General features: G+C 39.2%; 1 protein-coding gene across 1 annotated transcript in view; it reads left to right on the forward strand.

Annotated features, from left to right (window-relative positions):
* The first annotated feature begins 2,649 nt into the window (after positions 1-2,649).
* Positions 2,650-18,224, forward strand: part of ARAP2 (ArfGAP with RhoGAP domain, ankyrin repeat and PH domain 2) — a 207,555-nt gene continuing 191,980 nt past the window's right edge. Inside the window, exon 1 of the mRNA XM_056125562.1 lies at positions 2,650-2,724. The gene's annotated coding sequence lies outside the window, so the exon portion shown is untranslated. The remainder of the gene's footprint in view (positions 2,725-18,224) is intronic.

Below are 18,224 nucleotides of genomic sequence, written 5' to 3' on the forward strand. Positions count from 1 at the left end.
AGATAATCTCCCATCTTGAGCAATCCCTCCAACTATCCTTGACTCAGTGATCCTTTCTCTATACCAACTGCATTCTTCCCCAGTAAATGTAGCAGGCTTTGACCTATGGAGCAATCCTCCTGGGTCTTGTCTCTAGTGTCCTTAAGTGTTAGTCTCATAGTACTTTATTTTATATTCTACCAATGGACAGTCTATGTCTGTCTTCAATCTTTCTTTTCCATTGAACCTTGCCATGGAATTTCCCATAGTCTTGATAGCCAAGAATTTCATTTTATCAAGGCATCATATTGAAATGATGCTTTATATGATATATGCTTTATATCTTATAATTGCCTTATATTGATCTATATAGAAAATTCATTCTCTCTGAATTTACCATAATACAAATGTTGCTTGTGGATGACCTACTTGGTAATGTTATTGACTGAAGCATTTTTTTTTTACTCCTGAGCTGTTTTATAAATAATCAGTTTATTTTCAATCCCTAAAGATACCATAAATTTATTTTGTCAGCTGTACTTCAAAATGCAGAGAAGAATCGTGGAGGTCATAATTAAATAAGCTATAAATTTCATTAACTGTCAGAAGATATGTGATTACAACATTGTTGACTGTATTATTGATATAATAGGCAAGAAGGCATGTGGGGGAGAATGGAAATGCTTTGAGAACTTGGGACTTTTTTTTTCTTTTTGTATTGTTAGTAAGAGGATTACATCCATGCACAGACCTGTACCCAGGACACACCTCCCAAGTGAAAGATTTCTATCAATAACTAAGAGATGAAAGTTGCCGATATAGCCAGTTATCTAGGCAAACCTTTGGCTATAGATGCAAGCATCCATTTAAATAGTACAGCTAGCTACAGTCATTACTTAAGCTAATAACATACTGTTACATTCCCAAGAGGAGGCGGCCTAACATACTAATTACAGTGAACCAAACATCTAACAGTGGCACCTCGCTTGAGTTTCAGTGGTACCACTGACCAGGTGTGTAATGTTGGGCAAGAGTTACTTAAACTCATAAACCTCTAACTAACCTCCTCTATTAAGTGAAGGGTAATAATTGAATCTAATTCATAGTGTTTCTGCGAGGATTAAGAGTGTTTATATAATGGAACCTGTTTGTGGGTCATTAATATATATATGATCTCATTATTAGTAAATGTGGGTAATACTTAATAAATACGACCACCCACACATGCATTCAAATCACATACATGCATTGCCACAAATTACTTTAGCCTTGTTGATATTACAGCATATTTTTATAATTTATATCTACCAAATGATATACATAGTCATAGGTATTTGTATATTGTTGACAGTCATATAGAATGTTATATGTAAAGTGCTTTGAGGTTCAGCTTTAAAGATAATAGGATATAGTTTTTTTAAACTGTATTAGGTGCTGACTGTGCTTCTTGAGCATACTTGAAACTGTAGAGCACATGAAAGAAGTTTTATGTAGGCACTCAATCTGTAGAAAAGAAGATATTTGATGTAATATAAAAGAATTGGTGATCAATGCAAACTTCAGCCACCATTGGGAAATAGAAAGGAGTGGGGTTTGGAAAAAGACAACTAAGAGACCAAGAACTACAAAATTATACTTGTATCCACCTTTTAATCTCATCCCTATTAACTTGATTCTTGAGGGATCTGATGCAGAAACTAGTATTGAGGGAAGGGCAACTGGGGGAAAATCATTTTCAAGCTCATTCCTACTTTGAGGAAGGTTTCCAGATGTAGAGTGATTTAGGGAGATCTGTCTTGTAACTGATGTCAGTACATTTTATAGTGAATGAACAACATTTGAGTTAGTTGGCCATGCTCGATCAGATAGATATTTTTTATCACATAAATTGGACTGTTCTTGTCATTGAAACAGATCAGAAAACCTAAAGAACCCACCTGATATTTCTTTCACGGTCAAAAGTAAATTCAAAAATCCATTTTGGGGGACTGGAGAGATAGTACAGCAAAATCCTTGTCTTCTATGCTGCCAACCTGTGTTTGATTCCAGTACCACATATAGACTCCTTAATGCCACAAGGAGTGAACCCTGAGCACAGAGCCAGGGGTAACTACTGAGCACTGTCATGTGTGGCCCAAAATACCAAAAATGAATAAATAAATAAAGAAAAGTAAAAGAAAATAGCTCAATTTGGAAGTGACTGAAGCGAAATATTGAAGTTCTTACACTTAATTATTCTCTGTTGAATCCAACTGATTCAAATCACGTTAAGCCATCTGATGATTACATAAACCTTTTTATTCTTAATTTTTAAAGGCTAATCCTTAAGGAGATAGCCTCGTGAATTAAGTTGCTACCCTTTTAAAATTGTCACTTTAATAAAAACTGTCTCTGCCCAGAGCATGAAGACAAGTAACTGATTCCAGGGCTATTTTATGTTCTTGTTTTTCTGGAGATGAATAAAAAACAAAGAAGGCCTCCTTTCTGAGTGTCCTAGTAACTGTAATGAAAAAGCCAAGCATTCATGGCTGAATGAATGCAGAAGCAGTAGTTCCCTCACAAGTGAAAGAAAGTGAAGCTCAATCAAGCATGACTGTCACCGTTTCTCCTTAATAGGCCTACAAAAAATATACTAGGCAGGCACCATGTATTTTGATTGCTAAACCAGATTGAAGTTGCAATAGTGTGGGTAGGAGAGTTTCCATAGGAAAAAACATAAAACTTTTACACAGGATGCTACAAAAGGTAGGTGGAGTGAAGGAAATGCGAACTCATGCATTGGGTCTTTGAAGACCTCTGCACCTGCTGTTAGGCATAACTCAGAACCTATGGCACATTTTTTTTTGGTATAGAATATGATCAAATGGAAGATAAATCGCTTTTATAAAAATGTATTTTAAAAATTGTGATCCCTACCGTTTTATACAGAGAAGCAGGATATATGGATTTTGGTTTCTAAAGGAAGAGCAACAGACACTAGTAGGGAAGTAGCAAGTAACTGAGGTAGAAATTTTTCTTAAAGTCAGTAATGAATTTTTGTTTAAATTATGTGTCCATTTGTTATATCCTTAGATGCATAGAGTAACTTGTTTAATATATTTGTTCTCAAGTCTGTGAAAAGTTTTCTCATAAAGTAGTGAAACTTTCTTACTTCTTAGTACTTTTTCCTGCGATCTATTTTTAATTATCTGGTTTGGGTGGAATTGTTGAATTGATTTATGTAAGACACACAGAAAAGATACTTGATGGTTGAAATGATCAATCTTCACTAAACTTTTAGAATTTCAGTACAGAAACTAGAAGAATGAGTTGACTGGATTGTTGAATACATTTCCTAAATTTGGCAATATCAAGTTATAAATAGAAAATAATTTTGATCTCCCAGAAGCTTGTAAATCATCTTATCTATTTCTTTTTAGTGTGTACAAATGTCCATATATCCTACAAATTGCTAAAGATTAGATTCTGTATTTTTGTTGAATAGATGTAATGGAATGGTTAAAGGTATTGTTTCTGGAATCACATTTTGGTGCTTTCAAAAAATACATTTGCAGTTTAACTTCTCTGCATTTCAGTTTATTTGGTGTAACTGTGGGCCAGATAATAGAATCTGCTTTCATGGTTATTTTGAAGATTATGATGAAGAAACAACTACATTATCTCTTGCTTAGATCCTTCAAAGAATTTTCCATTACTCTTACAAAACTTCCCATGCAGGATACAGCCTATAAGGCCCTCAGAATGGACCAGTCTTCCCTCTCACTTCATCTCCTTCACTTCTGTACTCATTATTTAGCTGAAAGACTTTCTTTCACTTCCTCCGAAGTTCCTGCTTTTTGCTGCCTCCGAGTTTTTACAAATGTTCTCTGCCTGGAACATATCTCTGTCCTCCCACACACTCACACAGCTCACACATCGCTCACTCCCACCAGCCTTTACTTCTCAATTGAAACGTCACATGTTTAAAGAGAAGTCTTTAAAGACTTAACAACCCAAAATGTTCTTTCTCTTTATTACTCCCTCGCACTGAATCTTGTTCATTCCTTAATAGGACTGCATTTGGATCCTTGGTTAAAAAATGAATGAAAATGTAGACAGGAATTAGGCCAGTGAGGAATCAAATATTCCTTTGATTATGCTGTTTAGACAACATGTCTAGTTCTGGAAGCTCTAGTCCCATTAAGACTGATCACATACTGTATCCAGGACCAAATTTGGAGCTCATTGGCAGCAGTTCAAATTGGGGCTGGGAAAATAGGATGATAAAGCCATTTACTCCTTTGAATACAGTGAATAAATAAGTTCCTCCACTATCACAGGACAGAGTGTGGAGAGGAGCAGGGTGAAAACCAGGATGGGTCAGGAAGGCTTATAAATCTCTTCCCATCTAAAGGAAAGATTGGGTGTAGAGGCAAATTAATCCCTTCAATTATCAAAAACAAAATGTTTTAAGTTATACCATATGTAATAACCAGGTGGGGGGGCAAAGTATAATGAGTATAAGCAAATGCATATGACTATAACATATCTACTTATATACTCATGTAAATACACAAATACATCTGTACAATCCAACATGTACCCTACCTAGTATATATTGCTACATGTTCTTCTCATTTGTAAATTTATAACACATAGTTCATAAATATATATATATATATATATATATATATATATACATATAATGATTACTATAATACCTGGGCTGGAGCGATAGCACAGTGGGTAGGGTGTTTGTGTTGCACGCAGCCAACATGTTCGACCCGAGTTTGAATCCTTCTCCCCTCTCAAAGAGCCTGGCAAGCTACTGAGATTATCTCGAATGTACGGCAAATCCTGGCAAGCTATCCGTGATGTATTCGATATGCCTAACACAGTAACAATTGTCACAATGGAGGAGTTACTGGGCCCACTTGAGAAAATCGATAAACAATGGAGGACAGTGACAGTGACTATAATACCTGCCTTTTCTAGAAAGCTCTATGATGTAGTGAAATACTGACTTTACCACTGCAGCTCTGAGACTTATCAAGTCATATAATAACCTTAGCATAATAAACACGTAATTTGACTAATTTTAAGAATTCAATAGGTGGACATTATTATATTGCTGCAGCTTCTGAGAATAAAAAATTCTTCATATGTTCATTATTAAATTTTGATTTCAATAGCATATGCCAAGTCTTCATTCCAGAGATAATTTGTCTTTCACTATAATGTAGGTACTTTCCCATAACTGTAATCTCTGTAAGACTTAGGTTATAATCTTCAAGAAAAATAAATAAGAAAACAAACAGACAAGAAAAGGTTGTCCCAGAGAACCAGGGAGAGGCTATTGCAGACTAGAGCTGTACACGATATCCAAAAAAAATCAGCCATGCTTGCAAAGTCTTCATGCAAGCTCAGTGTTATCAAACATTCTGATTTTTTAAGAAAAGTAGAAAATCTAGATTTTAATGTAAAATCTGATAAATGTGGGAAGGAACAACAAACTCTTGTGACCTGAAAGACTTCACACTGCCTATAGGCAGTTAGTTGTTGAAGCAGTTGTCAAGCAGTTTGAGGCATTTAAAACCCTTTTGTCTCTTTTCATTTACCTCTAATATAGATAATAGCCTGCGTCTTTTATTCAGTTCCAAATAGTTTGATTTTGTTGCTTTATTTTATTTTGTAAAATTTTGGTCTACTCTTGGTGATGGGTTGGAGCGATAACACCCTTGGTAGGGCATTTGCCTTGCATGTGACCTATCCAAGTTCAATTCCTCAGTCCCTCTCAGAGAGCCTGGCAAGCTACCGAGAGTATCTCGCCCGCACTGCAGAGCCTGGCAAGCTCCCCATGGCATATTTGATATGCCAAAAAATAGTAACAGCAAGTCTCACAATTTGTTGTGAGACGTTACTGGTGCCTGCTCGAGCAAATCGATGAACAATAGGAAGACAGTGCTACAGTGCTACTCTTGGTGGTGCAATGGGGCCCACACACAAAGTGCCAGAGGGGCAAACCCGGATCTCCTGAATATAAAGCATGTGGCCAGCCCTTTGAATCATCTTCCTGGCCTTTGATTTCATTGTTTCTCGCATTTGCTTTTGTTGCTTGCTTCTTTAACTCCCTCCTCCTTCTGTTTCTTTAAGTTAGAGGATTTTTCATAGTTAATTATCTATTATATGGGCACCAGTGTTAGTGAAAAGGACAATGGAGCTAGACAATAGTTCCAATTTAAAATTTTGTGTTATTTACAATGGCCACTCAGTACCTCTATTGCTAACTACAAGACCCTGAAGGAAAGAATGAGCAAAAGGGAATGTCCTGCCATTGAGGTGGGGCGGGGTGGGGGGGATGGTGTGGGGGGCTGGGAAGGACACTAGGATCATTGGTGGTAGAGAATGGGCAGTCATGGAGGGATGGGTACTCGATCATTGTATAACTGAAACCCAAGCACGAAAGTTTGTAAGTCTACAAGTGTATCTCATGGTGTTTCATTAATAATAATAATAATAATAAAAAGTTCAGTAAAAGAAAGTTTGTAAAAATAAAAAAGATTGTGTTATTTTTAGTAAACTCACTTTCAGATACAAGGAATAAGTAAACATGATGAAGTGGAATCAACTTTTATATATCCTGTGATTATATCTTATTTGTATATCTACTGAATAATGGTTAGCTTTCTGGAATGTCTCTTGTTTAGATTTTTATGATAGCAGTGGTATAAACTATTACTTTTCAATGGCACTAAAATGCAATCTATTTGATGATATCTGAATATTTTCTACACCATGATAAAAATCATTGTTATCTAAAACTATGAAATAATAGTTGTAACCTATTAATAATGTTTGTAATCACTACCTAATTCACAAATGATATTTATGCATAAAAGTATTTGTGATATCATATGTTAATTATATAGACCATTTCTTAAATCAACACAATTCTGTTTCCTAGGTTTTTGCAGAATCCTAATGTGATTTTTTTGAAGACACTGTATATTAACTTTTTTTTCCCAATTGAATTAACTTTGGTTAACAATCCTGTAACTTTTTTAGGGTGCAGTTTCTCTTCAACATGTTCAGCACCCGTATGCCAATATTCCCCCAGAAGTGCTTTGGAATTTCTTCCTTTACCTTCTCACACTTTGTCATTCTCAGTTCAGAGATGAAAGTTAAAGGCTTATTTGTATTTGGCTTTGTCTTTTCCCTAGCTTTGTTTCTTTTTATTGCATGTATAAGTGAAAACATCTGGTATCTGTCTTTCTGATTGATTTTCCTTACTACAATTTCATCCATGCTGTTGCAAAAGATAAGATTTCATCTTTTCTTACTGCTAAACTGTATTCCATTTTGTATCTTTATAGATCCCATTTCATCACTCAATCACTCATTTTGGCTGTTGGAATAATGTTGCAGTGAACTATTTCACTGCACATCCATGTATAGATGTATATAAAATGTTTTCAAATTAGTTTTTTTTTGTGTGTGTTCTTTTAATAGGTACGTAACAGTGGAACTTGATGTTTTAAATGACAAATTCAAAGTATTAGTACAATTAGTGTGCGAGAGACAGTGTTGTGACAACTGCTTGGACAGCAGCAATTCATTTTTTTTATTATTATTAGTGAGCTATCATGAGGTACAATTGTAGACTTACAAATTTTTGTGCTTGGGTTTCAATTATACAATGATCAAATACCCATCCCTCCACCGGTGCCCATTTCCCACCACCATGGATCCCAGTATCCCTCCCACCCCCCATACCCCCATCCACCCCGCCTCTGTACATCCAAAAAGAAAGAACAGCAATTCATTTTAAGATGAGTTTCCATATCAGAAATAGTCACTGTCACTGTCACTGTCTTCCCATTGTTCATCGATTTGCTTGAGCGGGCCCAGTAACGTCTCCATTGTGAGACTTCTTGTTGCTGTGTTTGGCATATCGAATATGTCACAGGTAGCTTGCCAGGCTTTGCCGTATGGGCGAGATACTCTCGGTAGCTTGCCGGGCTCTGCGGGAGGGATAGAGGAAATGAACTCAGGTCGGCCATGTTGGCTGCGTGCAAGGCAAACGCCCTAATGCTGTACTATTGCTCCAGCCCATCAGAAATAGTAAAACATAAAAACATGTATATCAATATCAGAAAACTATACTCTCCTCTCTTGTGCCTCAATGAATTAAAAGAAATTAAATTTAAGTTTTATGCTTCTGTCCACATATTTCTCATTATGTAATCATTTAAAAACATTTTAAAACTTCACAACACCATCTCTGCTCTTTGGGGCAATTTTACTTTACACTCTTTTTTGTTTATAGAATAGTAAACATACGTTAAGTGCTTTCTTTATCTAAGAAAGAATTAATAAAACTTTTAAAGACTCTTAAAAATTGTAAAAGAATATCAAGTATTCCACTTGAGGGAATTAAGTATTTCAATGTGATAAAACAAATGTTTATCTAAGGCTTTAGGGTGGGTGTTTCAAGGAATTCATAGTAGATTCCAAATACTCATAATGCAAGGTAGAATGACAAGAGTACTCCAACTGAGGTAACGGTGCTTCAGTAATACAAATAGTAATAAGAAAATATTCTCAATATCCATAACACAAAACCCACAGACAGAAAAGGCACCCCAATAAGGGTAAAAAAGAAAGGACAGTGGAAGTATCCAAGAAGAAATATGATGTATTTTTAATATGATATAGAACTTGCCTTAGAAAATTAGGCATCAGCATCTCACATTCTGGGGTTTGAATGCTTTTATCAGTATTTGCTGTTCAAGATACCTTACTTCAGATAACCCTGTATGTGTATAGGATTTTTCTCTGACTAAAATGGTGAAAAGGTAATTCTTACCTCCCTGCCCTGTTTAGAAGATTAAAATTGTCAGTAATGTTTAACAATGTGTCATAGTTCATTCTCCTCTAGAGTTTTGCTTTCTGGGATCTTAGTTACTTTTGGTCAATAATGGTTTGAGACTTTAACGGAATGATCAGATTTTTGAGAGGGCATACTCACATAACATTTATTATAGTATTTATTATCATTGTTCTTATTATTGTTAATCTCTTACAAATCTCTTAAGTTTTCACTTAACTTTATCATAATTTATGTATATATAGAGTTGAGTACATCTTGTGGTTTCAGGCATCTTTTAGGTTCTTGTTATGTATCCCCTGAGAATAAAGTGTTCACTGTACATAAGCTATGTAAATCACAAACTACCTTCCATCTCTCACTTACTGAATATTCATCTGAAATGGAACTACTAAACTAGGGTAGGGGCTGGGGAACAGACACTGAAACACCCTTCAAGCTTATTTTAGATAGATGAAATTATATTTAAAATGAAGAAACAGATATTTAAAATGATTCATAAATTAAGTCCTCCCATTGTTCATCGATTTGCTCGAGCGGGCACCAGTAACATCTCCACTGTGAGACTGGTTGTTACTGTTTTTGGCATATCGAATTCACCATGGGGAGCTTGCCAGTTTCTGTCATGTGGGCAAGATACCCTTGGTAGATTATTTATGGAGGTATCTCTTTGCAGTTATATATATATGTATATATTTATTTATTTGGCTGTGGGTTACACCTGGCAGTGCTTAGGGGTTACTCCTGGTTCTGTCCTCAGGGATTACTCTGGGACCATATGGATTTCCGGGGATTAAACCTGGATTGGCCACGTGCAGGGCAAAAACCACCCACTGTACTATTGCTCTGCCCTCTCTCCTTGCAGCTTAAAATGTGCCATGTCAGTGCAATCATCCTTTTAAAAAATATTATAAAATTTGTAGCAATCATGTATAGAATGAATCTAATATTCATATCTAGGATGAATTAAAATGTCAACTCCCTAATACAAAATATGCATAAATGAGTGATTCATAAGAAACATTGACAAACTCAGTAAGGGTTTAGAAAGTTAGATATTTTCGAAACTTTAAGCAGAATGGAAAATAACACTCCCTCAAAAAAAAATACCGAAACCCTGATGCTTTAAAATGTGGTATTAGTGAATCAGAGACTGTCAAAACTGAAAGTAAAGTTTGATTAAACTATTTTGTAAAATCTGAGTGTATAGACCATTACTAATTATAAATTTAGTTTTACAAATCTTCATTTATCTAAATTTAATATCTTAAGTAGACATGTCTTTTTCATCTGCATCCCTAACATTTTATATGAGGCAAAATAATATTGAATTTTTTTTTAGAAAAATAATGGAGTGATTTATTTAATAATTACTTCCGGGTGTTAGATTTTGAAAGGGTTAGAACATAGTTTTAACAAACAGCTAGAGAAGAGAGAATTGAACTAAAAGTATTGAGGGACTGCAATTTTCTACATGCCTTCATCACAGTAAATTCTCATAGGTATTTCCATTTTTAGTTCACAGTTGGGAAACTGAAGCTCAGATAAGTTAGTAACAAGTTTGCTCAAAACGCCATAATCTACAGGACTGGGTGCTATTTTGTGCACATATTTTTTTACTTTCCATACCTGTGCCTTCTATAAGAGACAATTCAGATATATCATGGGGAAGAATGGAGGCTGAACTTATCTTTCCCTTTTGGTGTTAATTGGTGTAAATTACTCAACCACTTTTTAATTCCTTATAATGGCGGTAATAACAACATCTCTTCAAGGAGTTGCAGAGATAATGAAGTGAACAACTTAAGTCCTGGGAATAGCAACTGATACACAAACGCTCTATGTGTGTTAAGTAGGGTATAAGAAAAAGGGGAAGAAAGAGGAGATAGGGAGAATTTCTACTCTTTCAAATTGTCTCTTTAAAAAATACATTCTGGGTAGGAGGGGTAAATAGAGTTAGGCCTTATCTGTCTTTAATTATAAATCAAGTAGCTATGGGTTAGAATGAAACATTTTGGAATTAATACAGCCTAGATGAGAATATGTATAACAATATTAGCTGTATATAGATTTCCATACCCTAATTCTCATAAAGTTAATTTTCCTGACTACTTTGTTCACTCATTGCTTCTTGCATTGTGATGGTTGGTAAATAAATTCCTAGCCTCTGAATACATCCTAAATGGGTTTAATTTAGCTATGATATATGATTTAAACTCTTTGAGGCATATGTAAGTCTTTACTTTTTAAACCTGGAGAAAGAACTTTAACTTTAGTTGTCTATATACAAGGTATATATTAGGTTTTTGGCTAGGACCTGGTGAGCAGTGAGTAAAAGGTAACATTTGCCATACTTCTTCAAATGTTTTGTTTTATTTTATTTTTTCAAAATTTTTTCTCCATATAGTAAAGTTCTTAAAGGTAGAAAAGAGAATGGGGATGTGACTCAGCAGTAGAGCACTTCCTTGCTTGTGTAAGGCTCTGGGTTCCATTCCCTACATCATAGACATCCCCAAACAACAAACAAAATATAAATACATCTAGCAGATACATTCATTGAGTGGGTGTGGGGGGAAAAGTTAATCTTTCAAGTTCAGAACCTAGTTCTAAACCATTGATGTGCCTTCCAGAGTAACCATTATTTCACCTCAAGAAGACTAAATCTAGGGACCAGAGAGATAGTATCTGATTCAGGTTCTATCTTGGCATCCGGTATAGTCCCCCTGAACCCTCTAGGGGTGATCTCTGAGCGTGGAGCCAGGTGTAAGCCCTGAACACTACAGGATGTGGCCCAAACACTTCCCCTCCCATAAACCTAAATCCAAAAGTGACATTGTGTATTTTGGAGGGACTTGATCTGGGGGTCAACTGACCTCTGGCAGTGCTCAGGGGGACAGTATGTGGTTCCCAAGATTTGAGCAGGGATACAGTACAAGTGTCTTATTTCTGTAACCATCTTTCCATCGCCCATGTTGTATTGTTTCCTACTGTTTTTAATTTATCAATGTTCAGTAACATTCCTACTGTTTTTCAATTCATTAATGTTCAGTAATTTTTCAGCAAAGAGACATAAAGTCCCAATTAGCTTTCTTCTCTTCATCTCTTTTTTCACTGTTTATGGAATCTAATGAGAAGTAACTAAAGGAAAAAGCAATAAAAGTTTGCTCTTTTGACACAGATGTTATAAAAACTTTTACTTGGTTATGACCCACCTTCCTCAGAAGGAGCTTTAAATAGCTTAATACTATGAAAATAAAAGAAAAATAAGTGAGGACTGGAAGAAATTAAAGCAACGGACAACTAAAATGAATCCAGGACAAAGTCACACAAAATTAAATCAGAGAAAAGAATATATTTTTGTTTCGGTGTCACATCCTGCAGTGCTCGAGGCTTACTCTTGGCTCTGTATTCAGAGATCACTCCTTGAATGTTTTACCTGCTGTATTCTAAGGCCCCAAATGACTATTCTTGAGGCTTGAAAATGCAGCAACAACAAACTCGTGGACACAGGACTTGCTAAATTCAGAAAAAAAATGGTGTGTCTGGAGCTTGTACAGCTGCTTCAAGTCTCCCAGCAAAGGGAGGGCATTTTTTGGAGAGGGTGGCAGGTCATTTTGGGTTAAGCTGGCACTTCTCAAGGGCCAGGGCTCCTAGGAAGCACCCAAACGCTTGGAGTTAACCGATTATTTTCATAATAAGGTCACCATTTTTCCCTAATCACTTCAGTTCTATCAACAGGTGGAGGGGAAAAAAAAAGAACAAGCCTTCTTCTAAAGGAGAGATTTTCGGGTAGAGCTATTTACAAGATGAAAATTTCAAGCTCTCCCTGGAACTCACAAACATGAAGCTTTCATGCGCGTTTCATATTCATTTCATGGGCATTTCAGGTCTTTCGACTTGAAGGTATAAGAATCGCTAGATTTTTCTTTCACTACCTCTTTATTATCACCTCCAAGACCGGGAGTAGTTTCCAAGCCCGGGGAAGAAAAAAAATCTTTCCACATCTCAGTTGCCCGATGGAGAGGGACACGGTTATCCCTCCTCTCGGAGGTGGGGGTAAAAACCCAAACCAACTAAACAACAAAGACTAGAAAGGCGACTTCAGAGAAAAGAAGAAATGAGCCAGGAGGCTCCTTTCTTTCCTCGGGGTTAGTAAAGAGATCAGACCTTAACTGAAAGAAAACCTTTCCAACCTCCGTTTGAGCAACTTGCTCTGCGCGCCCCGACGCCCATCCAGAACCAGTCGGGGCTCTTGAAATTCCCCGGCTCGCTCGCGAGGACCACCTGAAGGCTTCACGCCCCCGGGGATGGTGGGTCTCGCGGGCCATCAGGGCAGAAGCGGCCTGGGGAGAAAAAACAACAACAACAACAAAAACCAGAGCCCTCAATGAGTCTCATCAAGTTTGGGAAACGCTGAGGTCACAGGGGAAAGTCCTGGGTAGAGCAACCCTAGTAATTGGCGGCGGCGCGGGCCCGCCCATTCATTCGCCCAACCGGCAGCATCAGCAGGGGCACCTGGCCGGCCGCGGGAAGCGGGAGCGGCGCGGGGAGGCAGGTAACGAGCGCGGGCGCCGTCGTCCCGGGGGGAGGGCAGTGCCCCACGTTCCCACCTCGCCTCGCCACGCCAACGCCACGCGGCCCGGCGGCGGCGGGGAGGGCTCGGGCGTCCCGGGGCCGCGGTGCGCGCGGTGGCGAGGGTGCCAGGCGCGGCCAAGTGGCGGCGGGACTGAGTCACTCGCCCAACTATGCCGCGGAACCTGGGCGGCCGGCTGGGCCACCTCGCGCGCTGAGGCCGGGCTTCTCCCCCCAGCGCCCGGCGCCCGCCCCCGGAGGAGAACGGGAGGAAGCGAGCCAGCGGGCGCGGCGCGGCGCGGCGCGGCCCGGGAGCACCTGGCTGGGCGCGGCGGGCGGGCGGACGCGGCGCTTCCGGAGCTGCGCGCTCCCGGCTCCCCGCTCCTCGCGCACCCGGCGCACCCGGCGCTCCCGCCTCCAGGTGCGGCCCCGGGGACAGCGCCGCCCGGCGAGCGGAGCGCGGCGGGCAGCCGGCGGGGACCCGTGGCGGCGGCGGCGGCGGCAGGACGCGGAGGCCGCGGCGACAGTCGGGGCCGGGCGGTCTCCCGAGCTCCAGGCGAGTACGGGGGTCTCGGTCTCGGCCTCGGGGACTTGGTGGCACTTCCCTGGGTCTATTATTCCCAGCGCGGCGCGCGCGCGCGGGGCTTGGGCTTTGGCCCCTGGCGGGGCGCTCCTGCTGGGTGGTCGTCTAAAGGGGGACCCGAAGCCGGGGAGCGACCCTAGGCGTCCAGTCTTGAAAGGGGCTTGGCTGGCGGGGGGCACTCGAGGGAGAGACAGCCGAGACACCCCCCTGCTCTCCCTCTCTCCCCCCCTCCACCCAGGAAATTGCCCTGTAGTGAGTTTCAGGCTACTTGTTTACTGGGGCAGGATAATGATTTTGCTCGCCCATCCCGGTGCTCCCCCGCACCCTACTTGTTAAGACACTTTAGACGACAGGCCTGTTAATTAAATTTAATTACCAGGATTTGCCCTCCACCTACCTCGCAGCCCGGCCCTGGTGCACGGGGGAATCGGCCTTGGCAGTGAATTGGACCAGATTGATTTTTGCTCCTGTACTTTTTGGAGACAAGTCTCTGGGGAGGGGGGGAAGTTGGGTGCTGCATCTCGTGGTGTTCAAGTAAATTTATGCTGGTTTGTTTTGTAGGCAATGAATCTCTCCCCCACGACCCCCATCCCTTTCCCAGATCTCTCAGTTATTTTGATCGGGGGAGTGACTTTAGACGGTCAAGTGTAACCTTTTGATAATTATAGGAAAAAGTAGAAGTTGGTTTGTAAGGAGTCATGGTATTCTAGAATGTTGCAAGTTTGTTTGCTGTGATAGCAATTTTTTTTCTTCCCCCTCAAGCTTGTCCTTGACGTAGGCTGCTCTGTGGAGTCTTATTCCTTTGGTTAAAAAAAAGTATAAAAATAAACTATTTTTGGACATTTAATCGGATGTCACTGTGATCACCAATAATAGTATTGTACTTACAAGCTCTCTATTGATTTTCACCGCACTTAAGCGCTTTTTACCCGCAGGAGTTTGTGGAACTTTGCCCATAAGTAATTGAAAGACAAAGTTAAGGGTGTGTGTGTGTGTGTGTGTGTGTGTTTTAAAGGGACTTTTCTAAGGAAAAAAAAATAGGTCTAACTTCTTCATTTTGACATTTATACATTCATAACTTTGCCCATAAATAATTGAAAGACAAAATTAAGGGTGTGTATGTGTGTGTGTGTGTGTGTGTGTGTGTGTGTGTGTTAAAGGGACTTTTCTAAGGGAAAAAAATGGTCTAAGTTCTTCGTTTTGACATTCATACATTCATAAACTTACCAGAGAAGTATTGAGGGGAAATTCTCATGACATTTCATTGTTTAAGAATGTCTAGAGGAGAAAGAGAAGAAAAATGAAATAGGTCATGGAAGTAGGCTAAACTTAAAGTGGAAATCTCTCCCTGATTTCTTTTCAAACATATATTTAACATGCAGATTTAAGGTGGGTATTAAGAGCAGGAACATTTTGTCTAGTTGATTTTTCAGTACTCAAAAGATTTATTTAAATGAAAATGTACCTAGCGGGTAAGTCATAGGCCTTGTTAAACCTTATTTATGTGGGCGTTTACTTGTTGGTGTTTTTTCCTTTCTCTGTAAGTATGCCTGTGAAATTTTATGAGTTCATGAAAGGAGAAGTTGATGGTACATTTAAAAACAAATTCTTAATCATTAATACTGCTGTTACGTAATCTTGTTCTACTGATTGTGAGGCTCACGGATAATTTTCAATTTGACTACTCTTAGTTCTGGGATTAGGAATGGGACTTAGACTATAATGAATCAAAATTGTATTGGAAATTTAGATTACCACTAGGAAACTGAAGTTTAAAATCTTCCTTGGTAGATTTCCTGCTGATACCCTTCATTCTGCCCAAGATCATTCTCTATTAAAGGTATTTTGTGAAGTTTGGTTTTGTTTGTTCCTTTTTTACCATACCTCCCTGCAACTTTGAGGAAGTTTGTTGGAAGATAACTATTGTGATGACCACTTACTGTTAGAATTTTAAAGTGATTCTTTTAACAAAAAATCTTTTAGCATTCCATTTCTCTTTTTATTATTAATACATTAAATGTCCTGGATCTTTTCACTTCCAAAATAGGGATTTTTGGAATTCTCTGTAAAATATTTAGGAAGTAGTGTCTTTCTAATGTTGAAGTTATTTCTTTGGCCTGACTGCATTGACTGGTGGGTACCTTAAGGCCGCGATAAGTTCTCAATTCTTTCTGAGGCATCCAGGCTCCTGCAGTTTATCATTTGAATTTTTTTGTAAGTAAATTTGCTAGAGAAAATCTCTAAAGATAGTTCAGTTAGTTTGCTAATTTATTTTTCTCAGCTGAAATATCAGTGCTTTTGCTTCATGTGATCTTTTCTAGTGAGATTTGACCTGTGACTTACTAGGGTTTTGATTCCACATAAACTTCTTAAACTTCTTTCCTTTGTGCAATGGATGCAGCAAGGGAAACTTGATCAGCCTCATTTTGAGCAGTTTCAGGATTTAAAGTATGATTCAAAGGTTAGGGAGAACTGTTTTACTGTCATACAGTAGTTGCAAACAAAGGAGGATGTGTAGATGAGTAAGTTACTAAGAAGATAGTGAATATGCCTTCTTGTCTCTGACAAAAACCGGTAGTACCATCTACTGGTACAGGAAAAAAGAAGTTAAACAGCGATCAAAGCGCTTGCCTGGCATTTGGTAGTTGGTCCTCATTTGCTCTTCAACATCGCCCATGATCCCTGAGCACAGTTAGGAAAGGGGGCTCTCAGATGCTTTAGATGACGTGAGTCTGATTATTTGGGGTTGGAGAGTGACTAGGGAAGGCCAGAAGAGTAGTGTAGCTCCTCACTAACTCTCACAAGGTGCCCTGGTGTCCCTGTTCAGGCCAAGTTCAGAATTCTTATTTTTATTTGTTTGTTTTTGTGCCACACCTGATGATGCTCAGAGGTTACTCCTGGCTCTGCATTCAGGAATCACTCCTGGCAGTGCTTGGGAAACAATATGGGATGTCAGATATAGAACCCAGGGAGATTGAACCTAGGTTGGCAACATGCAAGGCAAGCATCTTAACCTCCAATACTATTGCTCTGCGCCCCCCCCCCCCCCCCCCCACAATTCAGAATTCAAAGCCTCTGATAGATAGCCAGTCATAACATCCTTTACTGGAAATACTGTCACCTGTGAAACCCAGGTCGCTCCCATCCAATTGTCATCCTCTTGCTCTTGCGGGAGTCGCTTCTTGGTGCTTCTTCCCTATTGAGGTACTGCTCTCCATGCTGCTACACTTCTTCCCACAGGTGTCGAAACCCCCTTCCTAACTTTAGTACCGACCACCCCAGGCACTCAGCTCTCAGAGTCTGCATGCTGCATGAAGTGGATTTGAAAGCCTTAGCGCTCCTGAAGTTCTCTATGCAATTACAGTTGAGACATGAAGAGTGAAGCATTGAAAGTCGGGATCACCAATCTTGATTTTTCTCATCGTTACTATTTAAGGGCTATTTTAGGCTACATCCTTTTTTTCACTTTGCTATTTTCTTCCTGACGCTTCCTGAGAAGACAAGAACTGTTAACATGTCTGTCATTTTCCTTTGCTTGGAGATGTGGCTTAATTTACCTACCTACCCCTTTCGATTTTAAACTCTTGGAGGGAAGATGTTGCCTCTCCAACTTTCTTTGTAGCAATTAGCACTGTTCTCCAATGAGAGATAGTGGGTACTCTTATCTTGAACTGCAAATATTTCCCTCTATTATCTTGCTGAGTGGTGTTCCTTAAATATTTATTGAATGGACAAATGTAAATAAATGAGTCAACATGGTGGGAGATACTCACCGAGGATACTCTGTTATCCTGAGAAGAAGAATCACTGGTTACAGAACCAGTGAGAATAAGGCCTCAAATTCGGTTGGAAAAGAGGTCAGAGTGCTATTTATAAATGCAAAGAGAGGAAATGTTCGCAGTAGACTGTTTTGAAACATCTGGTTGTTAGTCTAAAAATGCGACTCAGATTCAGGGAAATGGCATGATATCCAGTTAGACAGAAATTTTGAAATTAAAATGTGTATATAAGAAGTACAAATATCTTGAGTATATATTTAAGAGTTTTTTTCCCTGCAAGTATAAGATCAGTGTTAATTTTGACCTGAGTCAATGAAGGATTGTAGTTTCATTTCATTTTGTATAGCCTCAACTGAAAGAGAATTCTGGACAATATTTACTTGACCTCATCAAGAGTTGCAAGGGCCACGGAGTGAGCTCATAGGCTTTGAAATCCTGCCTTACA

This window comes from Sorex fumeus, unplaced genomic scaffold (genome assembly GCF_029834395.1).
Source record: "Sorex fumeus unplaced genomic scaffold, SorFum_2.1 ptg000055l, whole genome shotgun sequence".
NCBI classification, from domain to species: domain Eukaryota; kingdom Metazoa; phylum Chordata; class Mammalia; order Eulipotyphla; family Soricidae; genus Sorex; species Sorex fumeus.